The sequence below is a fragment of the Coturnix japonica genome, chromosome 4 (genome assembly GCF_001577835.2).
Source record: "Coturnix japonica isolate 7356 chromosome 4, Coturnix japonica 2.1, whole genome shotgun sequence".
NCBI classification, from domain to species: domain Eukaryota; kingdom Metazoa; phylum Chordata; class Aves; order Galliformes; family Phasianidae; genus Coturnix; species Coturnix japonica.
Window position 1 is genome coordinate 62214128 of NC_029519.1, and position 12766 is coordinate 62226893.

Genomic DNA, 12766 nt, shown 5'->3' on the forward strand with positions numbered 1-12766 from the left:
ATTGTAGGGTTTGGAAGGGATCTTTGGAGATCAGCGTCCCTACCAAAAGGGCAAACTCATGGTCATCTGGTAGACCACAAGGACACTCAGCTCCTTTGAAGAAATCATTTCCAGCAGGTCAGCCCATAACCTATACTGATGCATACAGTTATCCCTCTCTATGTGTAGGACTCTGCTGCTCTTGTTGATCCTCACAAAGTTCCTTTGTACCCAACTCTCCATCCTGTCCAGGTCTCACTGAATGGTAGCACAGAGTTCTGGTGGGTCAGCCACTCCTCCCAGCCTTGTATTATCTGCAAACTCACTGAGAGAGTGTTCTGTCCCTTCACCCAGGTCACTGACAAAGGTGTTGAACAAGACTGGATCCAGTAATGACCTCTGGGGAACACCCTAGCTACAGGCCTCCAAATAGACTGTGCTGCTAATCACAACACTCCGAGCTCTGCTGTTCAGCCAGTTCTCAGTCCTCCTCACTGTCCATTTCCTACACTTCCTAAGCTTACCTATAATTATATTATTGGAGGCAGTGTCAAAAGCCTTGCTGAAGTCAAGGTACACAGTATCAGCCTCTCTTTCCTCATCTACCCAGATGGTCATAACATCATAGAAAGCTACAAGCATACTAAGCATGATTTCCCCTTGATGAATCCATGCTGACTACTCCTGATAACCTTTTCTTCCACTTGCTTGGAGATTGCATCCAGAAAAGTTCTTCTGTCACCTTACCAGCAACAGAGGTGAGGTTGACTGGCCTGTAGTTTCCTAACTCTTCCATCTTGCCCTTTTTGAAGCCTGGAGTGCCACTGGTTTTTCTCCAGTCCTCAGGCATCCCTCCTGCTCTCCATGACCTTTCCAAGATGAGGTAGAGAGGAGCCTCAGTGCCTTTTAACAGGGAGTCACCCACTGCAACAAGCAGCATTTCTTTTTACTGTGTCAACTTCAGGCTGCCAGTATGTTTTTTCATGCAAATCCTGGTCATAGGTGTCTGTAGCTGTCAGAGCTTTGTTTCTGGTAGCGAAGCTGGAGGGTGGGGACTGAAGTGGAGCCCTGCTTTTGTGCGTCACCAGGGACCAAGGTGCCTCCTTCTCAGTGTTGTCTGCTGCTGGAATATGATTACTAAACAGCCTCTTTCTCTCACGTGCTTGGCTGTGTCTGCTGGAAAGGTTGATTCAGTCCTAGCTTTTCCATTCAGTTATAAAACCTCCATGAGCGCTATCTTCCTCAGCACTATTTTTAAGTAAAGATGTTACTTGTCTCCTGGGGTTCATTCAAATCAACTAGCTGCACTTGTGGAGTTCCATAAAGATGTCACATGTAATCAAACGTTAGGCATGGAATTAGATGGCAAATATCTGCCTAAATTCAACATTGGGTGCTAAGGACAGTGCTAAAAATACTGCTAAAATGGACACAGGGTTGTTTCAGTTCCAATGTTAAAGCCCAGGAAAGTAGAATTAAAGCATTGTTAGCAACACATCCATTATAAATTCTGTTTTTACTGCTCCACACAGCTAGTCCAATCTCCTAGAGCATTTTAAAATCTAATATAATATGTCACTAGAAAGACAGACAGATAGATAGCTAGGGAGATAGATAAATAAACAGACAGACAGATAGACAAATAGATAGGCATGCACACAGGAAAGCAGCAAATACATTTTAATACAAATACTCTCCTGTATAAAATAAGCAATTTCTTTTTTATCTTAAAGGAACTCTACAGGGGGAAAAGTGCTGTACCAATGTGACTTGTATTAATTTAATTTGCATGCATAATAAATATATTTACCAAAGTAATTAATTACATCCTTAACTGAAACATACGCAGAAGAAATCTGTTTTCCTATTAGTATCCTTTAAAGGAGAAAAATAATAAAAGAATTATACTTGCATTACAACTGTTTAATTTTACAGATTTTTCCACTTTCTAAGCAGCAGTTGTAGACATCTATAACCATGTTAGCCCTGAAACTCTCACTTTCTATCTGTTCTCCATGCCTGGTAGCACATCCCTACAGTAGTAGCACCTGGTGGGAGGGATCCATGTCGTCTCTGTACTGTTCACTGCAGGCATGTCAAACCCCTGGGACCCAGAGCCAGGCTGACAGAACACAGGTTGGGAACATCAGGAACAACTCCCAAGAACCAAACTGCATAGATTCCTGACTGCCTGGCAAGAAACCCAACTAAACCAGCACTACCAAAGCCTGAGTCTGAGGTTCTCCTTATTCAGTAATTATTAGAGTGAAAACCCAGAAACAGCTTAACTGGAGGAGTTTTGTACTAACATCAAACCTGCACTGAATGCACACCTGTGATTTTAAGGGGTCACTTTTCTAACAGTCCTTTCCTACATGTGACTATGGGTGGCACCACACAATCCAGCAATACACGTAAAAGCAGTCAAACGGCTACAAAGAAGGGAGTATTTTGAAATATTTGTCCGCAGTAAAAAGTTGCTAAACCACAGGCATGGTGTGTTCATACAAAACACAGATAAAGTCAAAACAGACAGGTCTCAAGAAAGCTTTGGGTGATAAGGTTTGGAAATGCCATTTAAGAAAGAAGATGAAGAAGAAGAAGAAAAAGATAGAGAAAAGCTACAAATAAGTGAGTGACTGGCAAAAGGTTGAGGAAGGAGGTGGTTGGATGCTTTTTGAATACAGCTTCTTCTTTTAAGGAATTTTCTACTCTGGCATTATATAATTTTCTACAAGCATTGTCCATTCCTTGCTCGCCAAGTGTTTAACAAATCAGCTCTACTGAAAGTGCTGATATTTTTTTCCTTCCAATATTCAGTTTCCTTGTGAAACACAAGCAAGTTCTCCTACATATCTTGAGTATTTTGCAAGGTCTGTTCCCTCCAAAAGAACAGCAATGACTGAAACTGCCGAGTTAAACAAAGCTAAACGGCCCTGGGATCAGCCAGCAGAGGCATTTTGTACAGTTTCCTTGTTACCTTTTTCCTCTTGTAATTGGGGGAGCACTTTGTTTGTCCAGTGCTGAGAGATCGTTCTGCAACAGATGAAGATCTACAATGCATTTTGCTCATAAAGCTCAGCCCCAAACACTAAATGATGGACCAAGGGGAAAGCAGAACAAGACCGGGTAGGATTTCTGAGAGCTCAGACGCCGAGGCAAAGGCACAGCTGGAGTGTATCCTCATGCATGCCACCTTCAGGCCACTGCTGGAAAACTGTCCCAATGATCACCGTTTCTCAGCTGTTTTCCTGTACTGTAGAGATCCTGCAAGACTCGCAGGGATGACTTTTCCCTCCCACCTATTTCTTTTGCAGCAGGTACCAGCAGTCCCTCTGACCCAGACTGGAGAATGCAGCTCCAGATGAGGGCTATCATATAAGCACAGCTTCAGAATCTCTGAGGAGCTGGTTTTGAAACAGAGCTCAGGGATGGGTCTGAACTATTCTTCTTTGCACCATGTGCTCAGATAAAGAAAGCTGTTATTGGGAATATAAAGTGTTCAGTGTCTCTGCAGCAGCCCCTCTAAATCTGCCTGTTCTGTCTCCAAAGTGAGTGTAACCATGCAAGACAAAATACAAGAGAACTAGAATAAAATTAAACTGTGCTTCAGATTCACTGACTACTGCAGAACAGAAATCTCCCTTCTGTTATCTGATCCTCATATCTTAGTTTTATTGTTGATCCCTTTGTTGTTAGGGCTGGTAACGCTTCACTATTAAAGTGATGCTTTGTTGTTAATGCTCGGTCCCCCAAACCTATGTATTTTAGGTGCTTTTTTCGCTTTTAATATCCATATCTTAGTTTGGTTGCCCCCAAGCCAGCCTGAGGATATACAGTTTCCATACTAAATTAACATTTGACTTTACAGTCTGTATGCTTTGCAACCCAGCACCTCCTCCGTTTGCAGTAAGTAAATACTCAAGTGTTATGTTGCCCTTGAACCCTATGCGCTGTGATAAAGGTTGCACACTGAGGGGAGAACAAAATGCCAAGTTTCTGTGGGTCACAGTTCCCTCTGGCAGTGGTGCGTTAATCACAAACTTGCCCTCAGTTATCGGTGAAAGCACAGTGCAGGGAACTTTGGACCAGATGACAGAGTCAGGCTTGGCCTCCTGAGAAACATCCACCTCTCTGGGAGCACCTAATCTGCTGCTGTGGAAAACTTCAAAAGCAGAAAATAAGGAGATGCTTGTTAGCCTTGGGTTGGCCAGAAGCTGCCTGCATTTGTTTGAGAAGTTTGGGCAGTGATACCTGTGGGTCTTGTTGCAGGCTGCATGGCCTTTGGGACATTATTTTATCTCAGTCTGTTCTGACCTGTGAAGAGCTTAGAGGTATTGATACTTCAGGGAAGCACCTCACAATGGCACTTACTTCAGTCTTCATGTCTTGCCTTCAGATGTAAAAACACTGCTATTATTTCGTTCCAAGGAATTTTAAAACACATGGGTTTGGGATGACTTTTATTCAGAGGTTTGTCTCTGAAAACCAGAGGAAAGGTTGCAGAAGCTCACATGAATGAAAGAATGGGTTTTCAGAAAGCAGCAACTATAGAAATGTACATAGGGGGAAGAAAAATCTCTTTTTTCTTATTGTTTGTCAACAGTTAAGAGAAGTTTGGTTTCTACTGTATTATAGCAGCTTGTCTAATGTGGCAGATAAGGTGGGAGGACCCATCAGATTATTACTATTTGTCCAGTGTGGCTTAATACAGCTTCAGCTGTGCTATAGTGGACCTTCTGGGAGCTATGACTAATTACTAAATTTCCTTTCATTCAATACTGCACACAACCTGAGTTGCTCCTGGGCCTGTACAGTGCTTGCAAGCAATGCAGAAGTATTAGCACCTTGAAGAAGCAAGTAGCTGTGTAGCCTTCCCATAGCAGGCAGCAAACAGAGACCTTGTCTACTCTATCAGCCAAAGAAAATCTAAGTTGATCCCATAACATGAGCACCAGTGTGCCTCTCTGCCACTTCCAAATCCTACTGCTGCTGCCTCCACTTCTAGCCTTGCCAGAGCCCATGCAGCAGTGCTGCTACACAGAACACAACAGTGATAAAATCTAGATCTAATGCACATGAGTGTGCTGTGCTACTTTAATGTCATCTGTTGAGATGCTTCTACAGTGCAGAAATGCAAAAGAGGCTGAAAAGAGTGTTTTTGGCAGGAAGGTAGCTCCATTCCTCCAGGTGTGGTTAGTAAGGTCTGTGAGATCTTGAGTTGGAGCCATTCAGCAGAGAGACAGCACTGCAGTGCTCCCCAGAGCTGGTCAGGCAGGGCTGACAACAGAGATAAGCAGATAAGCTCTTTCAAATAACGCCCCTTTTTCTGTGTGGTGATCCCACAGCTGATAGCCACAGCTCTGTGGAGCTGCTATTGTTATTTCCACTTGCACCGGCAGGATCAATGAGGCTCCAAGAGGTTAACAGGATATGGCAAGCATCATGCTGCAAACCTGGGGAGAAGGTGGCAAGAGATGGTGGGTGTCCCCCTCATCTGTGTGCTTGTCACAGTGCTCTTCCTCACAGTCAGGAGCAGATGCTGTAAAGCAGCTGTGAATATATATATATATATATTTTTGTTGTCTAGAGGGAATTCAAACTGATGAATTAATTAGACATGTGCAAACGACATGGCCAGGTCATGGAGTCTGTCCTACAGCAGCACGTCTAGCTGTGCAGAAGTCCATATGGGTTCCATACTCATGCCAAGGGCCTGTCCTATCAGCAAGTCACAGGCAGAGGCAATGGTGGCCTTCCATACCAAATGTGTGAGAGATTCTCCATCTGCTTTTCCTTTCCCAGAAGAAGGGGAGGGTAAGTGTGTGCTGGCAGACCAGCAGGAGGGATGCCACGCCTGAAAACACCTGCAGTGATTGGTGGTGCAATGGAGAGCCCAGAAGGTTTGGGTGCAGTGGAGCATGCAGCATGGGCTGCAGCCACAGAGCTCACTTTGCCTTGGCAACCAAGGGCTCACATGGGGGAATTATCACAGGGACCATGGCTGGCAGCCTTCAGCCCAGTGTCACTGAGCGTGGCCAGGCAACCTCAGGCCCATGCCCAGAAATTCAACTGTATGCTGGGCAGCACCAGAAGAAGCGCTGCCAGCAGGGCAAGGGAGGTGATCCTGCCCTTCTGCTCTGCACTGGTGAGGCCCCACCTGGAGTACTGCATCCACACGTGGAGTCCTCAGTACAGGAGAGAAATGGATGTACTGGAGTGCATCCAAAGAACCACAAATATGATCCAAGGAATAGAGCACCTCTCCTAAAAGGACAGGCTGAGGGATCTGGGTCTGTTCAGCCTGGAGAAGAGAAGGCTCAGGGAAGACCTTTCAGTATCAGAAGGGTGGTTATAAGAAAGGACAGACACTTTAGCAGAGTCTGTTGTGATAGGACAAGGGGAACTGGTTTCAATCTAAAACAAGGGAGATCTTGATTGGATATAAGGAAGAAGCTTTTTATTAAAAGGTTGGTGATTGCCCTGAAATTGGTGGATGCCCTGACCTTGGAGACATTCAAAGTCAGGCTGGATGGGGCTTTGAGCACCCTGTTCTAGCTGTAGGTGTCCCTGTTCACTGTGGGGGATTTGGAGTAGATGACCTTTAAGGATTTCTTCCAACCCAATAGATTCTATGATTTGGTGTTGGGAGCACCCCCAAGGGCAGGACTGTGAGCCCTCCCAGGTCCTGCAGTTGCCCTCTCCTCACGGGGAGTGGCAGTGGCACCTTGTCAGCACCACGCACTGGTGCCAGCCCGTTTCTGCTGTCCTCTGCTTGTAATTGTTAACCTGCTGGGAAGGTAAAAGCTCTGTTATTGCTGGTAGAGCTTTAACTTTGGGCACTCCCGAGCAGCTGAAGCACAGGAGCAGCGACTGCCTGAAGGTAAACCACTGAGTATTTCTTTTGCTTGTTTCTCTGTTCAGACTCCCTGGGTGTTATTTTGTGCTATGGTTGTAGGGTACAGCAAAAAGTGTCCTTGCTGCCATTTTGTTTTCGAAGTTTTAGTTGTAATTTGAATGCCTGTTCTCTTAACGCTGAAGATTTATTTGGAAATGTGTGTACTCCCATAAATTACCTGTTCCCTCTCAGCTTTCAGCCTGACACGCCTAGGCTTGCAAGCAGTGTTAGAACAATACGGAGAAAGGTTATCATGACTTACCTGCCATTAATTACCTATTAATAGCTGCATTTATTTTTCTGTGGCACACTTACCCCCACTCAACACATTTCCCTCTCAGTGCTTTGCTTTCCTGGGGGAGCACAGGGCAGTAGGAGTGGGGCAGCCTTCCCAGCGCCACGTCCCCATATGGTGTTTGCAGGGCGGGTGGGACGGAGGCTGCCTGGTAAAACATTGACCTGTGCACCAAGCCGTGGCTGTGGAGCTACAGGGCTCGAGGACGAGAGGGGAGCCTGGCAGCCACCAGCACACACAGGAGCACTCCGACTTCTCCACAGGTGCTGTGCTCTGCTGACCTTCTCTTGGTTTTCGGGAGCAAAAAGGAGACAGAGGTCAGTTGTAAGATTTCCAAAGACTCCCCTGGTAGAAATCTGGAGTGGGAGAAGTGCTTGGGTGGGGAAGAGCACTGTTTTCTTTGTTGCTTTCTTTTGCCAGATACATTTGTCTGTGTCGTGTCATTTAATGTTTGGGTTGGTTAACAGCTTGTTGTTTTGATTTTGTTAGTCTTTCATTTGAGACAAAATCTTGTGCCATTGCATTTGAGTGCTTCATTCATGATTTTCTAATTAAGTTCATGACAGCTCGTCTTCTAACCAGCAAGCAAGAAAATGAATCGAAGTTTCTGAAGAAAATGTGTAACCAAATTATTACAGCAAGGATGTGGTTGGTGACTCAGGCTGAAAAATGCTTGCTGATAGTTGAAGGAGCTTTGCAAATATAGACTAAGTGCCTGATTTTTCCAGGACTTTTTCCTTGTAATCATTATGTTCCAAGAAAGCAGACACCAAAAAAATTTCAGGATTTAAGTTCCCAGTAAAATGTTATATGTATGTTACTGAGAGAGATGAAACTGAATAGGTTCAAATAAGTGCTTTAAGTTTATTCAGTGATTGAACATTTTTACCACGCTGAGGAAGCTGATTCATCCATGCAGGAGCTGTTCCCATGTGTAATTTCCTGGTTTGGATTTGTTCTTGTATAAGTACCTATGATGGCTCCCAGAAATCACTTTCCACATCCCAGGTGACTATCAAGTAAACCCAAAGGGGGTTTTTCACAGCGTGCTAGGTGTAAAGTGACTGATGTGTATTCAGTATTAACAATGGAGCTGCAGTGTGTTTTGTGTGCAAAACAAAGTGAAGGAAAGAAGGTTTTTTTCAGATGTTTGCTTTCAGTTTCTTCTTATGAAGAGTGTCAGCGTCAGGTCGTGGCTGTGCTTGCTGCCCACTCCCTGATCTGGCAGATTTTCTTGATCTGTTTGCTGACTGGGCTTGCATGTTACACACTCTTTATGCTTAGTAAGTTCTTGGTGCTGTTATGCAGCACTAAAGTGCGGTAACACATTTACTTTATTAAAAGTGGTCTAAGTGAAGCGTGACTTTGATTCCTAGCAGCCCTGCATCTCCTTGAAAAAAGCTCAGGGAAAAAATGCTGGAGAACAAAGCAATCAGATTTCCTCATGTATCTGCTGTAAAGAAATGAAATATAACTCAAGAAAAATGTTGGCAAAGGTTGCACAGAGCTTTAGTTTGTTGGTGAATTCTTAGAGGTAAAGCGTTGATTATTACTGAAGTATGTGATCTTCATGTGTGTGATTCTTGCTTTCTCCTCCTAGGATCATTGATCCCAGTATTAGACAGTAAATTGGAGAGATGTAGATGTTTCCTTTGCAGTAACTAAATAAAGAGTTCAGCTGTTACCTCAGAGCTCTCAGAGGCTGAGTCTAAAAAGGAAGAAAAAAGAAAAAAATCTAAAACAAAAGTGATGACTATGTTATCTCCTCTGTTTTCATACAGTGATAACGTCCTAGCTGGTGACTGTAAGGAAGCTTATGTGGCTTAGGTGGAAGGAATGGGACGGTTGACAAGATCTGTTCAGTCTTTGAGCCCTGTTTGCACAACAGCAGACTGCTTTCAGAGCAGCTCCAGCCCTTTTCCACCTCCAAATCAAGGAGTCAAGGAGAAATGTTATCAGGCAGGCAGGTTTCAGGGCATGGGAGCCATAACACTTTAAAGGCAACCGAGCAAAAGGTGATGCAGCACATGCTTTATGACTAAACTAAGCTTCAAACAGTTGTTGCTCCTACAACAATTTTAGTTTAGCCTGAGGGATTATTACTGTGATATCAGCAGTGAACCAAATTGCAAGAAGACTGCTAACATCCCCCATGACACTGACAAGGCCATAGTTGTGGCACTGCATGTGTGGTGTGCCTGCAACAGCATGGAGCAATGCAGCAGCATTCAGTGGGATGACTAAGCCATGCATTTACAGTGCTCAGTACAGTTAAGATGTGTCAGAGAGGTAGGAAATGCTTTTGTTTTTGTGGAAAATACCCCTGTCTTTCCCACTGGTGGATTATGGAAGAATCCACAGCAAACACCTCATCTGGGGAAGAGCCATCCCTAGGACCACTGTCTAACCTAATCCTGCTACCTTCTTTCCAAAACATCTTAGCAAATTTTCATCAGAGAGCTGACTGTCCGAGTGGGAGCCCTCAGCAGTTCTTCTTTGTTGCCACTGGTTTTGAGGCACATGTTTCATTTGTGTTTTAGACAATCTGATGATCTATAAATTGCAACTTAGATCATTGCTGTACATTATAACTTACTATTTTTTGCTAAAGTAGAGCAAGCAGATTTCATTTCATGGACTGCGTTTCCAGCAGAGCAGTTTACCAGGTCTTGTTTAGTTTAACCTGTGTAAATAAGATGAAAGAAGCAGGCAGCGTAAGGGACAGCTTTGTCTGTGGAAAAGTGGAGAGGACAGATTAATGCTTAGCCTGGGCTGTTACTAGAAATGCTGTTTAGAAAGAAATTGGTCTTCACCCTTAAAGGGAATTTTTGCGGCACAGACATTAATGCTAGACTTATGCACAATAAAATATCACAGATCCTACAAAGACCTTGCAGAGACACTTTTCCAGATCAGCACTGTGATAACACTTCATGGGTCAGAAGAAGGTTTTAGATTTGAAGAAATGGGCAGAGTAAAGGGATATATTAAAAAGCGAACAATCTCTGCAGAAACTTATTCAGGAAATGGTGCTTTCTCTGGAGAGTTGACTAATATTTTGATGGCAAATTATGAGTGCTGCCAAACACAAATCTTCATATAATTAGAACTAGAACTGCTTAACAGGGCCATGAAAAACTTGGCCATTTCTCTTCTGAAGTTATCTTTCCTAAGTGAGCCTGGTCACAAAATCATGGAGCAAGAGGATGGCTGAGGTTGGCAGGGACCTGTAGTCCTCACAAGCAACAGTGTGCCCAAGACCACGTCCAGATGACTTTTGAAGATCTCCAAGGAGATGTGCCTAGTCCTGCCAGGGTTACCTGGCTCGCAGCTGTGCTGATCAGTGCCCTCATAGAGGGCTGCCTGTGCACTTTCTACATCCAGCCGCTCCATGAGGACTGGCAGAGACCAGCTTGGGAAGGAGCACTGAAGAAACACGTGGCTCCCATGCCACGGAGTTTGGGTTCAGCTGCTCAGCAGGCAGAGATGGTGGGGCCAGGAGTACTGTTCTGCCCCCTGCCCAGGGCTGGACCTCTTTAAGAACATCACCACATGGACATACTCATAGTCATTGCTTTTTCCATCTGATACAGCAACTGTAGAAGATAATTGGTAATGTTTTGGGCTTGAGACAGAAGTAGCTTAGAAGTAACTTCAGTTCTTCTACAATGATGCAGTTCTTCACTTTTCTGTCCATGAGTGCTGGAGAAGCTTTTCTCTACTTGTCCACTTGCACAACACCCACATGGCAGGAGCAGCCCCTTCACATTACTCAAGGAGCAATTTAAACCATTAGCATCTAATTTGCTTACTTCCTGAAGGCAGAAGTGTGAATTTTACCGAGGGTTTTGAGCCTTTTATAGAAGTAAGAGTTTTCTAAGGGGAACTATTTAGCTTTTCAGAGCCTGTTTGCAGAAGCAAATTTTTGTGACATTAAACTGTTTTTTCCTCTTTCTGTTGCAGTGATTGAAATGATTGGGTAAAGTGCAGGCCTTAAAAGACAGTGATTGTAAGCTTAGCCTTGCACACTTCCAGCTGAGCAGAAAAACTTGTGTTGCATTGAAACCTCAGCTTTTCAATTTTGCTAAAATAATGCCAGGTGTTAACCCATGAATTACAGCTGAATGTGAAATATCATCTCCATGAAATGAAGTAACTTTAATTATTTTAATTACAAAAATTATTTGGTGCAGGATGTGTATGCAGTTCCCAATGATGTCAGTGAGAAATGAGTGCTAAGATCTTGATTTAGTTTTTCTTCCCTGCCATGTGTTCTTCCAATGGAAATATTTCTTTCTGTGATTTGTTGCTCTCAGTAGTAACTTTCATAACTTTTGATCTCATCAGAAGTCAGATGTTGCCCAGATCAGAGTGCAGCAGGTAGTTGATGATTAAACATACCTATCCAAATGAATGGCAGCCCTGCCTCCACACTGCTGGGTCACGGTGTTTCTCTTCCAATATTTAACAACAACTGTCAATAAGAAACTGTATTTGCTTACACACTGGTAGGCAATAGTAGAAATGGTAACCAATACTTGCAGCAGAAATATTTTTCTAAATGCCTGATTAAAAGAAGGTTCAATTCTCATGCTGTGGGATCCTAACTTAAAGTTTAACTGGTCTTACGCAGGGTTTCAACGCATCTCTCAAGATAAAAGGTGAGAAGCAGAAGATATTGAGCAAAAGCTGGAAAGACATTTAACTTTCATACTTGGAGTGAACTGCGTTAGAGAGGTGCACAGGTTGTCCCTTGTGCATCTAATATTTGGCATAAAAAGGAACACAAATTTTTCAGACCCATGTCTTTATTGGTTGTTGAATGTTTTACAAGTATGAAGCCTCTACCGGCTTTTCCGTCCTTTCTAAAGTGCTGTAAGAACACTCATCATTCCAGTTCTTCCTGTCTCTTGCAAAGATATTATCAAACAGTGCGTTACTATAGCAGTGATGTATTTTCATAATGGTCACCAGTAGAAGTGCACATCTTGCTTGGATCTCTAAGCAACCCTTAGATAGACTTCAGCTGGGATCGGACTAAGCTTTACTGAGCCAAATACTTTAACCACAATAATGGGGATGCTTTGAAGGGGAAAACTGCTATATTAACATTCAGTAAGGTGCAGAAAGAGCTTTTTCTAACCTGGTCTATGGCACTTCTCCAAACAACACTTGGGGCTGCCACTTCATCACTTTATCATGATGTTCTTCCATTTGAACAGCTCGCAAAGATGCTCAGACCATACCTGTAGTTAGCTTGGTGTAGGCAGACAATTTATAAATATCTCAGAAATTAAAGACTTGACAGTAGGAAGTTGATGAGTAGGCAGCTCCAGCTTGAATTCAGTGGGATTACTCTATCTGTTAGTGTTAATCAGTGGGGTTGATAGTTTAAATCTTGATTTTGCACACACTTCTCTATTTTACGTAGTGTTCGATCCTGCTAATACTATCCTTGGGAACTACATAACCATTACTATGTGCCAAAGGAGCTTCATCAGGTTATGCTTACGAGCAAATTCTACAACTGATGCAGCTCTATCTGACTGGACCCTTCACAAAATATAACAGAAAGGATGACTCTGAATTGAGAC

The 12766-nt window shown here is 43.5% G+C and overlaps 1 protein-coding gene across 5 annotated transcripts in view; it reads left to right on the forward strand.

Moving 5' to 3' along the window:
* The window catches only part of RBM47 (RNA binding motif protein 47), a 72091-nt gene that overhangs the window by 26562 nt on the left and 32763 nt on the right, over positions 1-12766 (forward strand). For 2 of the 5 annotated variants that reach the window (XM_015862448.2, XM_015862450.2), the window contains exon 1: positions 7370-7489. The exons of 1 other annotated variant lie outside the window; for it this stretch is intronic. The gene's annotated coding sequence lies outside the window, so the exon portion shown is untranslated. Of the gene's footprint in view, positions 1-6759; positions 6863-7355; positions 7490-12766 lie in introns of those variants that run through there. 2 more of the 5 variants (XM_015862452.2, XM_032444263.1) reach the window with 2 other exon arrangements.